The sequence below is a fragment of the Oncorhynchus clarkii genome, unplaced genomic scaffold, assembly GCF_045791955.1.
Source record: "Oncorhynchus clarkii lewisi isolate Uvic-CL-2024 unplaced genomic scaffold, UVic_Ocla_1.0 unplaced_contig_12682_pilon_pilon, whole genome shotgun sequence".
NCBI lineage: Eukaryota > Metazoa > Chordata > Actinopteri > Salmoniformes > Salmonidae > Oncorhynchus > Oncorhynchus clarkii.
This window is the reverse complement of record NW_027258053.1, coordinates 38794-55189: the sequence shown is the minus strand read 5'-3', so window position 1 is coordinate 55189 and position 16396 is coordinate 38794.

The following is a 16396-nucleotide window of genomic DNA, read 5'->3' as shown; positions in this document are numbered from 1 at the left end:
CGTGCAGCGGGATCGATTTCCGCGCTTATAAACCCAGGGTCGTTTAGATCGTATCTACGTCAGAGTAATAACCACGTCTGATCTATGGGACATATGTGGGGGAAATTCATGCAACATTCAGAAGCATGAATTAAGGAATTAGGCCTATCAGGTTTGCAAATCCCCCTGATAAAGCCCCAGGCTGGACATACTAATTAAGTAATAGGTCTATCAAAGTTTCAAAAACCCTCGATAAACCCCAAGGCTGGACCGATAATGATTAATGAATAGGCCTATCAGAGTTACAAAACACCCAACAAAACCACAGGCAGGGCCCAGACAGTAGAGGACTATTTCAGGAGTAGACCTGTAGTTACAATATCCGGCCAGTAGAGGGGGACCTCACCCCACTTTAAATCACATCAATCCATGATCCATGAATCCACTCAAACCAGATTTTAACCCATGTATTCGGTCTAACACACATTATACTCATAATGACTAAGCACTCTCAAGCAGTTGGCATTTAGGTGATAATGCCCGAGAAGCTGGTGTTTGGAGGATATATTGACACCGGGGTGGTAGTTCGTCGAGGAAAGTCTGCAAACTAGCGGCACTTCGTTTTGTTTGACCTTTTTTCAATGTACATTTTTTTTTAGCATACATCCATCAAAATGATGCCAACTGATTCATGATTTTGACTGGCTGAGAAACGCTGCCTGTCTCTCGTCCCCGACACGTTCATTACAATGGGACTGGTGGAGATCGAATTTGAATATAGATTTTCTTTTTGTTACAAATGTCAGAGAGATTTATTCAAATCGACGCTGTTAAAAACGACATGTTAGTCTAACAGACATGTGAAATAATGTGTAGATGCTTTTTACTGTGGAGATCAAGTTTATAAATGGCCTGGCTGGGCCGATGAGACAGTGGATCGAGCAGTCAGATGGAACAGATTAAATAGGCATTTTAACATCCTAGATTTAGCCGGTGGTAACTTGAGGAATAGACACCGTCTGGAATGCGGTTTTAACCAATCAGCATTCAGGATTTAGACCCAACCGTTGTATAATAACCAAATAACGTGTTGTGATGGAACACCTATGTGAGAATGCTGTTCATTGACTACAGTTCAGCGCTCAACACTGTTGTTCCTCCAAGCTCGGCACCAAGCTCAGAGCCCTGGGACAGGACACTACCCTCTGCAACTGGATCCTGGACTTCCTGACGGGCAGACCACAGGCTGTGAGGATTGGCAACAAGTCATCCTCCACACCCCAGGGGTGTGTCCTCAGTCCTCTGCTGTACTCCCTGTTCACCCACGACTGTGTGGCTTTGCACCACACCAATTCCATCATTAAGTTTTCTGCCGACACCGCGGTTGTAGGCCTGATGTAGGCCTGAACCAACAACGACGAGTCAGCGTCGGAGGAGGTAAGTGAACTGGCATTGTGGTGTCCGGACAACAACCTCTCCCTCAATGTCAGCAAAACAAAATAGTTGATTGTTGACTTCAGGAAGCAGAGGAGGGAACATGCCTGATCCACAGCGAAGGGACTGCAGGAGGGTCAATACATTTGAATACATTTGTCCATTGCCAAGTCAACTCAAATGTCATTGGTCACATGCTTCGTAAACAACAGGTGTAGACAGATGAGCTTACTAACAGGCCCTTTCTCAACAATGCAGAGGAAAAATAATAGAAACATTATAACACAAGGAATAAATACACAATGTAATAAATACATAAAATAAAAAATAATCATTTAATAAGATAATAAATGGTTACAGCAGTGTCTGTGAAAAGAGGTCAATGCAGATCATCCAGGTAGCTATTTGGTTAACTATTTAATTAGCTATTTATCAGCCTTATGGCTTGGGGGGTAGAAGCTGTTCAGGGTCCTGTTGGTTCCAGGCTTGGTGCATCGGTACCGCTTGCTGTGAGGTAGCTGAGAGAAGAGATATAAGAGATATTGTCGTTCCTTCTTCACGACTGTGTTGGTGTGTGTGGACCATGATAATTCCTTAGTGATGTGGACACCGAGTCAACATTCTCTGATGTGTGGACCTCCAACCATCTTTGTGGTACCATTCTCTGATGTGTGGACCTCCAACCATCTTTGTGGTACCATTGTCTTATGTGGGGATCTCCAACCATCTTTGTGGTACCATTCTCGGATGTGTGGACCTCCAACCATCTTTGTGGTACCATTCTCTGATGTGTGGACTTCCAACCATCTTTGTGGTACCATTCTCTGATGTGTGGACCTCCAACCATCTTTGTGGTACCATTCTCTGATGTGTGGACCTCCAACCATCTTTGTGGTACCATTCTCTTATGTGGGGACCTCCAACCATCTTTGTGGTACCATTTGAAAGTTGACATTTCAATTTGATTCCTATTTTAGTACATTTATCAGCCAAAACATGACACCCACCCTGTATTCAAAGAGCATGTTGTGTCTCAACTGATGGTGGGCCCAACACAAAAACCTCAGATGATGTAAAATAGTGACTAAGCTACAACATATCTGATTCTGATATTTTTTTTGAGTTTACACGTTTTAGATAATTGATGTTTAATGTATAAAAAAATATATCTTAACAAATGATTTAAAAAACTTTGACAACCCTGTTTGTAAGCTTTTATTCTCTCTAGGGTAGGGGGGCAGCAATCAGAATTTTGGATGAAAAGCATGCCCAAATTAAACCGCCTGCTACTCGGGCCCAGAAGATATGATATGCATATAACTGGTAGATTTTAGATAGAAAACACTCTAAAGTTCCCAAAACTGTTAAAATAGCGTCTGTGAGTATAACAGAACTGATTTGGCAGGCGCAAACCGGAGAAAAATCCATTCAGGAAGTCTTTTTTGTTGTTGTAGGTTTTGTAGTTTTCTATTCAATGCCATTACAGTATCCATTGACTTAGGACTCCATTCTGACTGGATGTTGGCCAGATGGGACGCTAGCGTCCCACATACCCTGGAGAGGTTGAATGATATCAAACTCAACTGTTTCTCTTTTCCAGAGATGAAGACATGTCTGTCTCACGGTATAGTGGGGTATGAGGTGATGAAGACATGTCTGTCTCATGGTATGGTGGGGTATGAAGACATGTCTGTCTCATGGTATAGTGGGGTATGAAGACATGTCTGTCTCATGGTATAGTGGGGGACGGAGGGATGAAGACATGTCATTCATAATGAACACAGAACACTAGTTAGATTGTATAACATAGAACACAGTTGCATCTCTATGGGTGGATACATAGACCTCTGTTCCCAGAACTAGGTGATGTCATGATGTTCAGCCTGCTTGGGGAAAGAATGGCCTGTAATTCCCTTTACTGTCCCAGATCATCATGCCCATAATGCACTTCTCTTGGGGAGCAAGTTTTTTGTTGTTGCTTCCCAGTAGTTGTGTGTGGACGGTGGGGCGGCAGTGCTTGTTTATGTGTGTGTATGTGTAGTGTATGTGTGTGTGTTGGTGTGTGTATGTGTAGTGTATGTGTAGTGTATGTGTGTGTGTGTATGTGTAGTGTATGTGTGTGTGTTGGTGTGTGTATGTGTGGTGTATGTGTGTGTGTTGGTGTGTGCATGTGTGTGTGTGTGTGTTGGTGTGTGTATGTGTGGTGTATGTGTGTGTGTTGGTGTGTGCATGTGTGTGTGTGTGTGTGTGTTGGTGTGTGTATGTGTGGTGTATGTGTGTGTGTTGGTGTGTGTATGTGTGGTGTATGTGTGTGTGTTGGTGTGTGCATGTGTGTGTGTGTGTGTGTGTGTGTGTGTGTGTGTGTGTGTGTGTGTGTGTGTGTGTGTGTGTGTGTGTGTGTGTGTGTGTGTGTGTGTGTTGGTGTGTGCATGTGTGGTGTATGTGTGTGTGTTGGTGTGTGTGTGTGTGTGTGTGTGTGTGTGTGTGTGTGTGTTTGTGTGTGCATGCATACTTCAAAGATAGACGGAGAGAAGAAGAGAGAGATGAAATACACAGAAAAACTAGGACATAATTTACCAACCATGAGATGGATCTTTTGGATTCCATGGTCAATAAATATTTGGTCCTGTGCTTAGCCTATGGCAGTTCTTGGAACATTAACAGAATAAACCAGTCAACCAATCAACCCAATGGGTATTGGTGTGTTTCCAATACCCAGAAGAGAACAGAACCACTCAGAAGAGCCACATAAACTCAGCAAAATAGAAACGTCCCTTAATCAGGACCCTGTCTTTTAAAGATAATTTGTAAAAATCCAAATAACTTCACATATCTTTATTGTAAAGGGTTTAAACAATGTTTCCCTGCTTGTTCAATGAACCATAAACAATGAATGAACATGCACCTGTGGAACGGTCGTTAAGAAACCAACAGCTTTCGGGCGGTAGGCAAAATCACAGTTATGAAAACTTAGGCCTTTCCACTGACTCTGAAAAACACCAAAAGAAAGATGCCCAGGGTCCCTGCTCATCTGCCTGAACGTGCCTTAGGCATGCTGCAAGGAGGCATGAGGACTGAAGATGTGGCCAGGGCAATGAATTGCAATGTCCGTACTGTGAGACGCCGAAGACAGCGCTACAGGGAGACAGGACGGACAGCTGATCGTCCTCACAGTGGTCAGTTGACTGATACTGTAGTAATTTAACGAAAACATGGGCTTTTGTCCCAAATTGCACCCTACTCACTATTTAGTGCACTACTTTCGACCATGGTTCATAGGGCTCTATATAGGGAATAGGGTGCCATTTGGAACGTTAGTCATGGAAAGACATTGGAAGCATGGAAACTCCAACTCTCCAGTTTTCTGTTTCCCCCTGTGCCCAATGTGAGAGATGATGGCCTGGCAGTGCTGCCAGCTTGGATGCTGTATCATGTGGTCGTGTCTCAGAGAGATGGGGGGTGTAGAGAGAGAGAGAGAGAGAGACAGGGGGGAAGGTAGAGAGAAAGAGAGAGGGGGGGGGGGTGTAGAGAGAGAGAGGGGGGGGGGGTAGAGAGAGAGAAGGGGGGGGTGTAGAGAGAGGGAGAGAGAGAGAGAGAGAGAGATGGGGGTGTAGAGAGAGAGAGGGGGGGGGTGTAGAGAGAGAGAGAGAGGGGGGGGGGGGTAGAGAGAGAGAGAGAGAGGGGGGGTAGAGAGAGAGAGAGGGGGGGTGTAGAGAGAGAGAAAGAGACAGAGAGGGGGGGGTAGAGCGAGAGAGAGGGGGGGAGGGGTGTAGAGAGAGAGAGAGCGGGGGGTGTAGAGAGAGAGAGAGCGGGGGGTAAAGAGAGAGAGGGGGGTAGAGAGAAGGAGAGTCAGACAGAGAGGGAGGTAGGTAGAAGACAGGGAGAGAGAGTAGGGATAACCTTGTCTCATCGCGCACCAGCGACTCCTGTGGCGGGCCGGGCGCAGTGCACGCTAGCCAAGGTTGCCAGGTGCACGGTGTTTCCTCCGACACAATGGTGCGGCTGGCTTCCGGGTTGGATGCACGCTGTGTTAAGAAGCAGTGCGGCTTGGTTGGGTTGTGTATCGGAGGACGCATGACTTTCAACCTTCGTCTCTCCCGAGCCCGTACGGGAGTTGTAGCGATGAGAAGATAGTAGCTACTAAAAACAATTGGATACCACGAAATTGGGGAGAAAAAGGGGAAAAATTCAACAAAATAAACAACAATAAAAAAGAAAGAGAGGGAGTTAGAAGATAGGGGGAGAGAGAGGGAGGGGGGAGAGAGAGGGAGAGAGAGAGAGAGAGAGAGGGAGAGAGAGAGAGAGAGAGAGAGAGGGAGAGAGAGAGAAAAAGACTGGTCTCCCTGTGGTCTGACACGTGGCTCGTCTGTCTGTCAGCTCTTCACCAGCAAGGCTGGCATTTCTAACACTACTTTTCAGAAACCAAATGTGGCAGAAGCTCTTGTGGTGTACAGACCACAATGTTTCCCTGTCTGTCTGTCTGTCTGTCTGTCTGTCTGTCTGGCCGTCCGTCTGTCCGTCTGTCCGTCCGTCCGTCCGTCTGTCCGTGCTGTTGACACTGCCTGGCCCACAATCACTCCTACATGAAAATTTCAAACAATGCGATTAACAACGTTTTTATTGTGCACTGAAATGACAAAAAGTGAACCTGGTTAAGTCTGACAGCCCTCCTTTATATAGAATTACAGTATACAGGAAACAGTCCACTTTGACCTTTTTCTATCAAAACCTTTACCTGACATTGTGCTGAGAGACTTGAGTAAGGGGAGGGGGTCCAGGGAGGTGGGTATTGGATGTTTACTGACACTTCATATACTGTAGCGTGGCCTCACGGCTTACTGTTACACTCCAGAGAAATACCTGTTTCAAACGGTGTTCACTCACAGACATATTTCTTCAACAGTTCTCCTGTGAGACTGTGATTGGATCATCTAAAGGCTTTTCTCCAGTGGTGTGTGTGTGTGTGTGTGTGTGTGTGTATCTGCTCAGTGACCCCTGCTCGTTCAGGAGGAGGGTAGATCAGATCAGTGACTCGTGTTCTTACAGGAGGAGGACAGATCAGACCAGTGACTCCTGTTCTTGCAGGAGGAGGACATATCAGATCAGTGACTCCTGTTCTTGCAGGAAGAGGACAGATCAGATCAGTGACTCCTGTTCTTGCAGGAGGAGGACAGATCAGATCAGGGACTCCTGTTCTTGCAGGAGGAGGACAGATCAGATCAGTGACTCCTGTTCTTGCAGGAGGAGGACAGATCAGATCAGTGACTCCTGTTCTTGCAGGAGGAGGACAGATCAGACCAGTGACTCCTGTTCTTACAGGAGGAGGACAGATCAGATCAGTGACTCCTGTTCTTGCAGGAAGAGGACAGATCAGATCAGTGACTCCTGTTCTTACAGGAGGAGGACAGATCAGATCAGGGACTCCTGTTCTTGCAGGAGGAGGACAGTTAAGATCAGTGACTCCTGTTCTTGCAGGAGGAGGACAGTTAAGATCAGTGACTCCTGTTCTTGCAGGAGGAGGACAGATCAGATCAGTGACTCCTGTTCTTGCAGGAGGAGGATAGTTAAGATCATTCAGACGCTACGTGTTTTAGCTTGTCCTCCGTTTCTTCCAGCAAACAGAGAGACAGAGAGACTCTGTGTCTGAATCCAGGATGAACTGATTAACTTAAAGGTTTCTCTCTCCTTCTTTTATTGATTTATATTTTGCCGAAGCGATCTGTTGTCTCTGTGCCAGATAGTTAAAGACAATGGTTGTGTGTTCACTGTCTGTCTGCTCCCCAAATGACACCCTATTCCCTACATAGTGCACTACTATAGACCAGAGTCCACCCTATTCCCTACATAGTGCACTACTATAGACCAGAGTCCACCCTATTCCCTACATAGTGCACTACTATAGACCAGAGTCCACCCTATTCCCTACATAGTGCACTACTATAGACCAGAGTCCACCCTATTCCCTACATAGTGCACTACTATAGACCAGAGTCCACCCTATTCCCTACATAGTGCACTACTATAGACCAGAGTCCACCCTATTCCCTACATAGTGCACTACTATAGACCAGAGTCCACCCTATTCCCTACATAGTGCACTACTATAGACCAGAGTCCACCCTATTCCCTACATAGTGCACTACTATAGACCAGAGTCCACCCTATTCCCTACATAGTGCACTACTATAGACCAGAGTCCACCCTATTCCCTACATAGTGCACTACTATAGACCAGAGTCCACCCTATTCCCTACATAGTGCACTACTATAGACCAGAGTCCACCCTATTCCCTACATAGTGCACTACTATAGACCAGAGTCCACCCTATTCCCTACATAGTGCACTACTATAGACCAGAGTCCACCCTATTCCCTACATAGTGCACTACTATAGACCAGAGTCCACCCTATTCCCTACATAGTGCACTACTATAGACCAGAGTCCACCCTATTCCCTACATAGTGCACTACTATAGACAGGAGGACTGAAGGCTACAGTACTTCATGTGTCTAGTAGGAGGACTAAAGGTTACAGTACTTCATGTGTCCAGGAGGAGGACTGAAGGTTACAGTACTTCATGTGTCCAGGAGGAGGACTGAAGGTTACAGTACTTCATGTGTCCAGGAGGAGGACTGAAGGCTACAGTACTTCATGTGTCCAGTAGGAGGACTGAAGGCTACAGTACTTCCTGTGTCCAGTAGGAGGACTGAAGGCTACAGTTCCCAGCTCTCTTCTCCACAACTGGAAGGGTAGAAGGTCACCGGGACATTTGAACAGGTTTGTCAGTGTGCAGGAATGACACAAGCATATCACTACCACTTCCTGTCTCACACTCTGAATGGCCTCCAATTTCAGTGAGGTAACTCTACCCCTGCAGGAGAAAGAGATAGACTACCCAACCACACCACTTAAGTCCAGGTCTTCTGGTCCATTCAGTCAGAAATCACAATGGGTGAATAGAGCACAGAAACACAAACATTGCCTGGCCTTGTTAACCCAATCTATCCCTCTATCCCTCAGTTTCACCCTGGGGCCCGGAAGCAGAGCCCGGACTTAGAGGCAACCCAACCCAGGGCAGAGCAGAGGTTCAAAGGGTGGAGGTGCAGGGTGGTGCGCTGCTCTCTCTCGGAGGTCACACACACTCACACACACAAACACACGCACGCACGCATGCAAGCACACACACACGCACGCACGCACGCACACACACACACACACACACACACAGATGAGCAATATAACAACATGGAAGAACTAGGGAACGTTCCTTCAAAACTGGCCTAAGAGAATCGGCCCTTCAGGCACAGAAAACCTCCCAATTAGCTGTCCTCTGATCTCTGGGTGATTTATCAAACGTAACAACAATGAGCCACATTACTGTCGGAAAGGAAAGGAAATCCAGGGTACATCCCAAAAGGCACCCTATTCCCTACATAGTGCACTACTTTTGACCATGGCCCATACATAATCCCATAGGGCTCTGTTCAAAAGTAGTCCACTATTTAGGGAACAGGGTGCCATTTGGGATGTGATGCCTGGGATTCAAGGACTTCAGAGAACCTTTAGAACTCTGAGCTGAGCTATGAGGTCACAGGATGAGGTCATCAGGTTAACAATGGCCTTCCCGAGGATGCGATTACCACAGTTTGTTTTTCTTCTGCAGAATGAATGAGTGAATGTAGGCCAATAGGAGAGCGGATAAGGATATATCATATATGCCCATTCAACCTCAAAGCAGAAACAACAATGTCTGTCTTTATGACCTACCACGGGGACAAAGAACTGATCGTGGATATATTCAGTCACTGGGCTATCTTTAGAATCTCCCCCCTTTGTTGAGGTAGGGGAGAGTGGGGTAAGTTGAGCTCTTTTTTTTACAATCAGCATCACGCTGTCAAAGGGGAATATAATATTATTTTTAACAAAGATCTCTACATATATTCCAAGATGTTCTATATCCCTGGAAATAATCTGAATTCATGTAAACACAACAGCTTTGAAAACGTAGCTTGTCTGCAGGACAGGGTAAGTTTAGCCGCCTACAAATGTCTGTACTGAATGAAATATTACCACTACGACTTTAAAATCATGTCTATTTTTATTTCTCAAACACAATTCATCACAATCACTTTTTTTTGTATTTTTAAGCATCTTTTAACACCTAACAAACCCTTTGTGATTTTAACACAGGCCCTGTTGTTACCTCATAAACCGGTGATAATGCCTTGCATTACGCCTGGGAAGAAAACCCTTCAATTTGCTCAACTTGAACGACGGCCATTGGCTCAATTTACCCCATGGCCATTGGCTCAATTTACCCCATGGCCATTGGCTCAATTTACCCCATGGCCATTGGCTCAACTTACCCCATGGCCATTGGTTCAATTTACCCCATGGCCATTGGCTCAATTTACCCCATGGCCATTGGCTCAACTTACCCCATGGCCATTGGTTCAATTTACCCCATGGCCATTGGCTCAATTTACCCCATGGCCATTGGCTCAACTTACCCCATGGCCATTGGTTCAATTTACCCCATGGCCATTGGCTCAATTTAACCCATGGCCATTGGCTCAACTTACCCCATGGCCATTGGTTCAATTTACCCCATGGCCATTGGCTCAATTTACCCCATGACCATTGGCTCAACTTACCCTATGGCCATTGGCTCAATTTACCCCATGACCATTGGCTCAATTTACCCCATGACCATTGGCTCAACTTACCCCATGACCATTGGCTCAATTTACCCCATGGCCATTGGCTCAATTTACCCCATGACCATTGGCTCAATTTACCCCATGGCCATTGGCTCAATTTACCCCATGACCATTGGCTCAATTTACCCCATGACCATTGGCTCAACTTACCCCATGGCCATTGGCTCAATTTACCCCATGGCCATTGGCTCAACTTACCCCATGGCCATTGGCTCAACTTACCCCATGGCCATTGGCTCAATTTACCCCATGGCCATTGGCTCAACTTACCCCATGGCCATTGGCTCAACTTACCCCATGGCCATTGGCTCAACTTACCCCATGGCCATTGGCTCAACTTACCCCATGGCCATTGGCTCAACTTACCCCATGACCATTGGCTCAATTTACCCCATGGCCATTGGCTCAACTTACCCCATGGCCATTTGCTCAACTTACCCCATGGCCATTGGCTCAACTTACCCCATGACCATTGGCTCAATTTACCCCATGACCATTGGCTCAACTTACCTCAAGGCCATTGGCTCAATTTACCCCATGGCCATTGGCTCAACTTACCCCATGGCCATTGGCTCAACTTACCCCATGGCCATTGGCTCAACTTACCCCATGACCATTGGCTCAATTTACCCCATGGCCATTGGCTCAACTTACCCCATGGCCATTGGCTCAACTTACCCCATGGCCATTGGCTCAACTTACCCCATGACCATTGGCTCAATTTACCCCATGACCATTGGCTCAACTTACCTCAAGGCCATTGGCTCAATGTACCCCATGGCCATTGGCTCAACTTACCCCATGGCCATTGGCTCAACTTACCCCATGGCCATTGGCTCAACTTACCCCATGGCCATTGGCTCAACTTACCCCATGGCCATTGGCTCAACTTACCCCATGGCCATTGGCTCAACTTACCCCATGACCATTGGCTCAATTTACCCCATGACCATTGGCTCAACTTACCTCAAGGCCATTGGCTCAATGTACCCCATGGCCATTGGCTCAACTTACCCCATGGCCATTGGCTCAACTTACCCCATGGCCATTGGCTCAACTTACCTCAAGGCCATTGGCTCAACTTACCCCATGGCCATTGGCTCAACTTACCTCAAGGCCATTGGCTCAACTTACCCCATGGCCATTGGCTCAACTTACCCCATGGCCATTGGCTCAACTTACCCCAAGGCCTTTGGCTCAACTTACCTCAAGGCCATTGGCTCAACTTACCTCAAGGCCATTGGCTCAACTTACCCCATGGCCATTGGCTCAACTTACCCCAAGGCCTTTGGCTCAACTTACCTCAAGGCCATTGGCTCAACTTACCTCAAGGCCATTGGCTCAACTTACCTCAAGGCCATTGGCTCAACTTACCTCAAGGCCATTGGCTCAACTTACCTCAAGGCCATTGGCTCAACTTACCTCAAGGCCATTGGCTCAACTTACCTCAAGGCAAACATTTTGACTATATTAGCCCACACAGCTACAATGATGACCTTTCATGTCAGGTTCAGGACCTCATGTTGAAGCTTATAGAGACCCCAACTGATGTATAGAACAATCCTAAAATGATCTACTTTGTTTTAGATACCAGCATCATGAAACCTCTACAATACATTTATTTGAAAAATCTGTTTTCTGGACCTATCTTACTTGCCACTTTTTCCAATGTGGTTTCTTCTTTCCCCAGACTCCATGAAATGATGACCTCTTCTTAAATATTTGGTCAAATGATACATTGTGTGCATGGTTTCCTAGAAACAAGGGTGGCTCAACTTACCCCTTTGGCTCAATTTACCCCTTTGGCTCAATTTACCCCTTTGGCTCAATTTACCCCTTTGGCTCAATTTACCCCTTTGGCTCAATTTACCCCTTTGGCTCAATTTACCCCACTCTCCCCTAATGTTATTTACTTAGTCAGATCTGTGAGTTATTAATGATGTGACATGGCGTTAAGCCACACCCTCTGCCACAGCATGGTGAACACACCGTCAAGGCATCATGCCTGCTTGGTTTCCACTGTGCAGTGATCAGTCAGTGGCTACGCTATAACAGCTGGTTATGAACATGGGGATCACCTCATCTCCACAGACGTCCTGGATTCTATAGGTACTGTATGTTTCTGATGCTAAGCTCTTCAATCCTCAGCAGTCACCGTAGAATGTCTAGACTGGAGGAATCAGAGAGACAAACCTCAGGTCATCCCCCCTAACCATCCCCCTCTTTTATGACCACCCAAAGGTATTATAACATATCGACCTAGAAATATATTTTATCGACCTATATTAAGTCATTCAATTTTTTTTACGAGAAATTGTTCCTACCTCCGAATTTGACTTTTGGATTTGAACAAAGAAGGTATTGAGTGAATAAATCTCACCGATGACGTTGACTGTTGATTTCATGGGAGGGATAAAAACTGTTTCTGTTGTGTGTGTTACTGTGGTCAGGTTTCTACTTCCCCGGCACGAAACTGAGCCATTACCTCAGAGTAGTGACCAACTCAAACCCCGGATGCCCTCTGACCACTTGAACCTAGTATCTAATCTATGACTCCATTCACACGTACACACATACACACACACACACACACGCACACACGCGCACACACACACACACACACACACACAGGATATATAACCCAGAGCACATTAGACAACAAGGCTACAGGACCAGGATGTTTGTTACTTTTCTGGAAATAGTTTTTTTATTTTCTCGCTCAATCAAGACATCATCTAATGTTAAAAGCAGTTGAGCAATAATGAAGAAGAATGGCATTATTGTGTTCTAGAATGTTCTCTTCTCTCATAGAGATCCTATTAAATGACTGTTTTCTCGTTCCTAACTTTACGCTCGCCCTCCTCACGGAGTGTTGAGAGATCGTTGAGAGTTCCATCAGTGATGGCTGCCGAGGAGACAGCCCCTTCTCTGGCAACGGAACATTACCTAGATTAGAGGAATGAAAGATGAAAGAAAACCATTAGTCATGGCTGTATGTATGGCTCATTATAGCGTTAGTCATGGCGTTGACTCGTCAGGTGAAGTCAGGCTGAATCAGTTGAGGGGAAAACGTGGAGGAATGAATGCTTGGGGAAAACAGGGTTGTTAAAATGTTATTCCGACCGTTAGATGACACTTACAGAGTGAATCACGTTAGCGTCCACCTCCTTAAATAAACTCTGTTGTTCGCCAGGAAGGAATCCTTGGAATCAATTAGATTTTTAAATAACGCAGAAACGCAGAGACGTAGAGACAAGACCGTCTAGCTTTGGAAACAAAGAGCATTTATCAAACGAGCTGACTTTTCTAGTGATGGATCAGACGGGCCACTTGAACGCAGCTCCAACAGTTGTCAGCGTAAACAGACTAATGATAATGTGTCTAAGGTCCTTCATGAGGCGTCCACAGGGGATTTATGTGAGTGGGGCTGAATACCCACATGAAAACATACTATTGAGTACTATGGTATAAATACTATAGTATTCATTGTAGTGTTTTTGCTGACTTTAATGACTAAAGTCTGTAAAAACACTACAGTGAATACTATAGTATTTATTGTAGTATTTACTGTATTATACCGTATTATACTGTAGTTTTTACTGTAGTATTTACTATATTACACTGTAGTATTTACTATATTATACTGCAGTATTTCCAGTTTATAGTATAAGTACTGTAGTAAAAAAAAACTGTAGCATGGTAGCACTGTAGCACTGGTCTGAACAGATCATTCAGAGGACTGGGGTCTGAACAGATCATTCAGAGGACTGGGGTCTGAACAGATCATTCAGAGGACTGGGGTCTGAACTGATCATTCAGAGGACTGGGGTCTGAACAGATCATTCAGAGGACTGGGGTCTGAACAGATCATTCAGAGGACTGGGGTCTGAACAGATCATTCAGAGCCTGATGCTGTTTTCTATAACCTGTAGGGAGATAGGACTGGGGTCTGAACAGATCATTCAGAGGACTGGGGTCTGAACAGATCATTCAGAGCCTGATGCTGTTTTCTATAACCTGTAGGGAGATAGGACTGGGGTCTGAACAGATCATTCAGAGGACTGGGGTCTGAACAGATCATTCAGAGGACTGGGGTCTGAACAGATCATTCAGAGCTTGATGCTGTTTTCTATACACACACACACACACACACACACACACACACACACACACACACACACACACACACACACAGCGGTGAGTAGCGGAGCAATGAGGCGGTGTAAGCTCTCTGAAGGAAGATAAATGATGGCTGAACAGTCTGATAGATGGTGCCCTGTGGCAAGAGGAGCTGATGAGTGATAACGTCTGAGCAGGGAGGAGATGAGAGGAAGCCACACTGAGTTATATAGTCTGAGGAGGGAGAAGATGAGGGGAGGTCACACTGAGTGATAATGTCTCAGGAGGGAGGAGACACTCCCAGACAATGTTCCCTCCAGGACTACCACGCAGTAGAAATGCAAGTGATTGAACGTCACTGAGTTCGCCAATTAGTTTCCACTATCTAGATCAACGTTTTTTCTGTGATCGAATCAAAATTATATCAGCTCCTTTTCAATGCAACATATCAAAACAAATCTAACTTTGCAAGACTGAGTCTGTGATTTTGTTGTAGTCAGAGCCAGAGCGCAACCGAGTAGAATTCGGGCCCACGAGCGGTCTTTCAATCACTGGCGAGTGAGTGCGCTTTTCAGATCAATGCGCAGTGCCGCACGTGTGCACATTGGGTGATATTCTTTGCCAGTTAGAAAGTTATTAGCGCAGTTATAGATAAGTATAGCTCAGCAATGGGAGGTTACCGCTTCATACAAGACCTGTTAGGTTACATTTCAAGCTGTCATTGAAAACCCCGTCAGGTAAAAAAAAATGTCTTAATTAAAGGGGCAGTGTTGAATTTTGAGACAGTCTTGAATATGCAAATAAGCCAGTATGCAGAGGGGTAGCCTACATTGTCTAAGTCTCTGTATGGTAATAATAATACATAGTATTTTGTAAAGTAGTTTCTTGCATCATACAACACAATGCAATGATGTACAGTCACCTATTTGGCCCATGGTGTTACAGACCAAGTAAAACAACACAAATGAACCGTCAAGCTCTTCATAATGTAAAAACGTTTTTTAAAGTCTCATGTAATGTAGACCTGCATTGAACACCACACACAGACTACTGTGGGCTATATCATAGAAATCAAAAGCTATTTCAATGTGAGCATTTTATGGGATTTGCTCCACTGCTTTTGTTGGTAGGCCAACATTATGCTCAAATAGCCGCAATAGCCTATTGGCTACTGTCTACAACTGTAAGCGTACAGCCTCAGTGTTCACTGTAAACGCGCCGGAGTATGCAGAACATTCTCACAATGTTCAAGTTTCCGCTCACAAGACCCAAAATGTTGGGGGGAACATTGCTCCCAGATGCCTCAGATACTGCTTTAGACTGACACTGAAGGAGGCAGCCGCTGTGTCCACCACACTAAGCCCTACACCTGATACCTCTAACTCAGCTCTAGCACCATCTCTGTCTTAGGGCAGTGAAGCATGGAGGTGGCTAGGAGCTGGTGTTCCTCTTTAGTTCTGTCATAGCTCTCTGTCTTAGGGCAGTGAAGCGTGGAGATGGCTAGGAGCTGGTGTTCCTCTTTAGTTCTGTCATAGCTCTCTGTCTTAGGGCAGTGAAGCGTGGAGGTGGCTAGGAGCTGTTGTTCCTCCTTAGTTCAGTCATATCTCTGTCTTAGGGCAGTGAAGCGTGGAGGTGGCTAGGAGCGGGTGTTCCTCTTTAGTTCTATCATAGCTCTCTGTCTTAGGGCAGTGATGCGTGGAGGTGGCTAGGAGCTGGTGTTCCTCTTTAGTTCTGTCATAGCTCTCTGTCTTAGGGCAGTGAAGCGTGGAGGTGGCTAGGAGCTGGTGTTCCTCTTTAGTTCTATCATAGCTCTCTGTCTTAGGGCAGTGAAGCGTGGAGGTGGCTAGGAGCTGTTGTTCCTCTTTAGTTCAGTCATATCTCTGTCTTAGGGCAGTGAAGCGTGGAGGTGGCTAGGAGCTGTTGTTCCTCTTTAGTTCAGTCATATCTCTGTCTTAGGGCAGTGAAGCATGGAGGTGGCTAGGAGGAGCATCTCTTTACTTCAGTCATATCTCTGTCCTAGGGCAGTGAAACATGGTGTCAAGGAGGAGTATGTCTTTACTTCAGTCATATCTCTGTCCTAGGGCAGGGAAACATGGAGGTGTCTAGGTGGAGTACTTCTTTAGTTCTGTAAGGATCGACGCTG